Source organism: Triticum aestivum, chromosome 3A, assembly GCF_018294505.1.
Source record: "Triticum aestivum cultivar Chinese Spring chromosome 3A, IWGSC CS RefSeq v2.1, whole genome shotgun sequence".
In the NCBI taxonomy this organism is placed as follows: domain Eukaryota; kingdom Viridiplantae; phylum Streptophyta; class Magnoliopsida; order Poales; family Poaceae; genus Triticum; species Triticum aestivum.
This window is the reverse complement of record NC_057800.1, coordinates 253707987-253714250: the sequence shown is the minus strand read 5'-3', so window position 1 is coordinate 253714250 and position 6264 is coordinate 253707987.

Sequence of the window (6264 nt, the reverse complement as noted above, 5' to 3'; positions counted from 1 at the left end):
CATCATATACAATTCTTCCTTAAGGAAACCATTAAGGAATGCCGTTTTGACGTCCATTTGCCATATTTCGTAATCATAGAATGCGGCAATTGCTAACATGATTCGGACGGACTTCAGCTTTGCTACCGGTGAGAAAGTCTCATCGTAGTCAACCCCTTGAACTTGTCGATAACCCTTAGCGACAAGCCGAGCTTTATAGATGGTCACATTACCATCCACGTCTGTCTTCCTCTTAAAGATCCATTTATTTTCTATGGCTCGCCGCTCAACGGGCAAGTCAGTCAAAGTCCATACTTTGTTTTCATACATGGATCCTATCTCGGATTTCATGGCTTCTAGCCATTTGTCGGAATCCGGGCCCGCCATCGCTTCTTCATAGTTCGAAGGTTCACCATTGTCTAACAGCATGATTTCCAAGACAGGGTTGCCGTACCACTCTGGTGCGGAACGTGTCCTTGTGGACCTTCGAATTTCAGTACGGGCTTGATCAGAAGTATCTTGATCATTTTCATTAACTTCCTCTCTAGTCGGTGCAGGCACCTCAGGAACATTTTCTTGAGTTGCGCCATTTTCCGTTTCAAGAGGTAATACTTCATCAAGCTCTACTTTCCTCCCACTTACTTCTTTCGAGAGAAACTCTTTCTCCAGAAAGGACCCATTCTTGGCAACAAAGATCTTGCCTTCGGATCTGAGGTAGAAGGTGTACCCAATAGTTTCTTTTGGGTATCCTATGAAGACACATTTTTCCGACTTGGGTTCGAGCTTTTCAGGTTGAAGTTTCTTGACATAAGCATCGCATCCCCAAACTTTTAGAAACGACAGCTTAGGTTTCTTCCCAAACCATAATTCATACGGTGTCGTCTCAACGGATTTCGACGGAGCCCTATTTAAAGTGAATGCGGCAGTCTCTAAAGCATAGCCCCAAAAAGAAAGCGGTAAATCGGTAAGAGACATCATAGATCGCACCATATCTAACAGAGTGCGATTACGACGTTCGGACACACCATTACACTGAGGTGTTCCAGGCGGCGTGAGTTGTGAAACTATTCCACATTTTCTTAAGTGTGCCCCAAACTCGTGACTCAAGTATTCTCCTCCACGATCTGATCGCAGAAACTTGATTTTCCTGTCACGTTGATTTTCAACCTCACTCTGAAATTCCTTGAACTTTTCAAAGGTTTCAGACTTGTGTTTCATTAAGTAGATATACCCATACCTACTTAAATCATCAGTGAGAGTGAGAACATAACGATAGCCACCGCGAGCCTCAACACTCATCGGACCGCACACATCAGTATGTATGATTTCCAATAAGTCGGTTGCTCGCTCCATTGTTCCTGAGAACGGAGTCTTGGTCATGTTACCCATAAGGCATGGTTCGCACGTGTCAAATGATTCATAATCAAGAGACTCTAAAAGTCCATCAGCATGGAGCTTCTTCATGCGTTTGACACCTATGTGACCAAGGCGGCAGTGCCACAAGTATGTGGGACTATCATTATCAACCTTACTTCTTTTGGTACTCACATTATGAACATGTGTAGCATCACGTTTGAGATTCATAAAGAATAAACCATTCACCATAGGAGCATGACCATAAAACATATCTCTCATAAAAATGGAACAACCATTATTCTCAGATTTAAAAGAGTAGCCATCTCGAATTAAACGAGATCCCGATACAATGTTCATGCTCAAAGCTGGCACTAAATAACAATTATTAAGGTTTAAAACTAATCCCGAAGGGAGATGCAGAGGTAGCGTGCCGACGGCGATCACATTGACCTTGGAACCATTCCCGACGCGCATCGTCACCTTGTCCTTTGCCAGTTTCCGCTTATTCCGCAGCCCCTGCTTTGAGTTACAAATGTGAGCAACTGCACCGGTATCAAATACCCAGGAGCTACTACAGGCACTAGTAAGGTACACATCAATTACATGTATATCACATATACCTTTTGTTTTGCCGGCCTTCTTATCCGCTAAGTACTTAGGGCAGTTCCGCTTCCAGTGACCGCTTCCCTTGCAATAAAAGCACTCAGTCTCGGGCTTGGGTCCATTCTTTGGCTTCTTCCCGGCAGCTTGCTTGCCGGGCGCGGCAACCTCCTTGCCATCCTTCTTGAAGTTCTTTTTACCCTTGCCTTTCTTGAACTTAGTGGTTTTATTGATCATCAACACTTGATGTTCCTTCCTGACTTCTACCTCTGCTGATTTCAGCATAGCAAATACTTCAGGAATGGTCTTTTCCATCCCCTGCATATTGAAGTTCATCACAAAGCTCTTGTAGCTTGGTGGAAGCGACTGGAGGATTCTGTCAATGACCGCATCATCCGGGAGATTAACTCCTAGCTGAGTCAAGCGGTTATGCAACCCAGACATAGTGAGTATGTGCTCACTGACAGAACTGTTTTCCTCCATCTTACAGCTGAAGAATTTGTCGGAGACTTCATATCTCTCGACCCGGGCATGAGCTTAGAAAACCATTTTCAGCTCTTCGAACATCTCATATGCTCCATGTCTCTCAAAACGCTTTTGTAGCCCCGGCTCTAGGCTGTAAAGCATGCCGCACTGAACGAGGGAGTAGTCATCGAAACGTGCCTGCCAAGCGTTCATAACATCGTTCTGCAGGGAGAACGGGTGCGTCACCAAGCGGTGCTTGTAGGACATAATCTTTCTTGGCAGCTATGAGGATGATCCTCAGGTTCCGGACCCAGTCCGTATAGTTGCTGCCATTGTCTTTCAGCTTAGTTTTCTCTAGGAACGCGTTGAAGTTGAGGACTACGTTGGCCATTTGATCTACAAGACATATTGCAAAGATTTTAGACTAAGTTCATGATAATTAAGTTCAACTAATCAAATTATTAGTGAACTCCCACTTAGATTAGACATCCCTCTATCCATCTAAGTATTACATGATCCGAGTTAAACTAGACCGTGTCCGATCATCACGTGAGACGGACTAGTCAACATCGGTGAACATCTTCATGTTGATCGTATCTTCTATACGACTCATGCTCGACCTTTCGGTCTTCTGTGTTCCGAGGCCATGTCTGTACATGCTAGGCTCGTCAAGTCTACCTAAGTGTTTGCATGTGTAAATCTGTCTTACACCCGTTGTATGTGAACGTCTGAATAAAACACCCGATCATCACGTGGTGTTTTGAAACAGCGAACTATCGCAACGGTGCACAGTTAGGGGGAACACTTCTTGAATTTATTGTGAGGGATCATCTTATTTACTACCGTCGTTCTAAGTAAACAAGATGCAAAACATGATAAACATCACATGCAATCAAATAATAAACGTGACATGATATGGCCAATATCACATAGCTCCGTTGATCTCCATCTTGGGGCTCCATGATCATCTTGTCACCGGCTTGACACCATGATCTCCATCAGCATGATCTCCATCATCGTGTCTCCATGAAGTTGCTCGCCAACTATTACTTCTACTACTATGGCTAACGCGTTTAGCAATAAAGTAAAGTAATTTACATGGCGTTTCTTGATGACACGCAGGTCATATAAAAGAATAAAGACAACTCCTATGGCTCCTGCCGGTTGTCATACTCATCGACATGCAAGTCGTGAATCCTATTACAATAGCATGAACATCTCATACATCACATATAGATCATTCATCATTCATCACAACTTTGGCCATATCATATCACAAACCACTTGCTGCAAAAACAAGTTAGACGTCCTCTAATTGTTGTTGCAAGTTTTACGTGGCTGAATTAGGGTTCTAGCAAGAACGTTTTCTTACCTACGTTAAAGCCACAACGTGATTTGTCAACTTCTATTTACCCTTCATAAGGACCCTGTTCATCGATTCCGCTCCAACTAAAGTAGGAGAGATAGACACCCGCCAGCCACCTTATGCATCTAGTGCATGTTAGTCGGTGGAACCGGTCTCACGTAAGCGTACGTGTAAGGTTGGTCCGGGCCGCTTCATCCCACAATACCGCCGAAGCAAGAAAGGACTAGTAACGGCAAGAGAGTTGACAAATCTACGCCCACAACAAATTGTGTTCTACTCGCGCAAGAAGAACTACGCATAGACCTAGCTCATGATGCCACTGTTGGGGAACGTTGCAGAAAACAAAAAATTTCCTACTCGTTTCACCAGGATCATCTAGGAGTTCATCTAGCAACGAGTGATTAGATGCATCTACATGCCTTTGTAGATCGCAAGCAGAAGCGTTCAAAAGAACGGTGATGATGTAGTCGTACTCGACATGATTCAAATCACCGATGACCAGCGCCGAACGGACGGCACCTCCGCGTTCAACACACGTACGGAACAGCCACGTCTCCTCCTTCTTGATCCAGCAAGGGAGGGAGGAGAGGTTGAGGGAGATGGCACCAGCAGCAGCACGACGGCGTGGTGTTGATGGAGCTGCAGTACTCCGGCAGAGCTTCGCTAAGCACTATGGAGGTGGAGGAGGTGTTGGAGAGGGAGAAGGAGGCAACCAAAGGCCAAGGCATTCAGGTATGAAGTCCCTCCTCTCCCCCACTATATATAGGAGGGCCAAAGGGGGGTGGCCGGCCCTAGGAGATCCAATCTCCTAGGGGGTGCGGCGGCCAAGGGGGGTTTCCCTCCCCCCCAAGGCACCTAGGAGGTGCCTTCCCCTCCTAGGACTCTTCCCCCTTCAAACCCTAGGCGCATGGGCCTATGTGGGGCTGGTGCCCTTGGCCCATTAGGCCAAGGCGCACCCCCTACAGCCCATGTGGCCCCTCCGGGACAGGTGGACCCACCCGGTGGACCCCCGGGACCCTTCCGGTGGTCCCGGTACAATACCGATAACCCCAAAACTTGTCCCGATGCCCGAAACAGGACTTCCCATATATAAATCTTTACCTCCGGACCATTCCGGAACTCCTTGTGACGTCCGGGATCTCATCCGGGACTCCGAACAACATTTGGGTTACTGCATATACATATCCCTACAACCCTAGCGTAACTGAACCTTAAGTGTGTAGACCCTACGGGTTCGGGAGACAAGCAGACATGACCGAGACGACTCTCCGGTCAATAACCAATAGCGGGATCTGGATACCCATGTTGGCTCCCACATGCTCCACGATGATCTCATCGGATGAACCATGATGTCGAGGATTCTATCAACCCCGTACGCTATTCCCTTTGTCTATCGATATGTTACTTGCCCGAGATTCGATCGTCGGTATCCCAATACCTCGTTCAATCTCGTTACCGGCAAGTCACTTTACTCGTACCGTAATGCATGATCCCGTGACCAGACACTTGGTCACTCTGAGCTCATTATGATGATGCATTACCGAGTGGGCCCAGTGATACCTCTCCGTCATACGGAGTGACAAATCCCAGTCTTGATCCATGTCACCCAACAGACACTTTCGGAGATACCCGTAGTCTACCTTTATAGTCACCCAGTTACGTTGTGACGTTTGGCATACCCAAAGCACTCCTACGGTATCCGAGAGTTACACGATCTCATGGTCTAAGGAAAAGATACTTGACATTGGAAAACTCTAGCAAACGAACTATACGATCTTGTGCTATGTTTAGGATTGGGTCTTGTCCATCACATCATTCTCCTAATGATGTGATCTCGTTATCAATGACATCCAGTGTCCATAGTCAGGAAACCATGACTATCTGTTGATCAACGAGCTAGTCAACTAGAGGCTCACTAGGGACATGTTGGTGTCTGTTATTCACACATGTATTACGATTTCCGGATAACACAATTATAGAATGAATAAAGACAATTATCATGAACAAGGAAATATAATAATAACGCTTTTATTATTGCCTCTAGGGCATATTTCCAACAAATCACTCCTCAAAGCAGCCCCCAGCGTAAGTTCATAGTTAGCTTTCTTCTGTCGGGCGCGCATGAGTGCTTTTTCCTTTGTTGATATCTTGCTTGTTGACTTGTGTAGGAGCAGAGCAGACACATCAGGAGCGCCCAGAAGCTGGTCCCGAAGTGCCATCTGCTTCGACTACGCTGCCAAGGGAGGGGTTCCCGGTAAGGGAGCGCTCTCCGGCAAGGGAGAACTCTCCGGCAAGGGGCAGCACCGTCGATCCTGCGGCGGCCGAGACCGCAACTGCAGATCTTGGCATAGGTAATCCACTTGTCCAAAAACTTTCCCTTGGGTTCTTCTTCTTCTGATTTTCTTCTCTTGGATTTTTGATTGATTTTTCTCCCTTCTTTGTTCTTCAGACCCATCTGCGGCTGAGCCAATGGAGACAGAGGGCGCCGACGAGGAAGG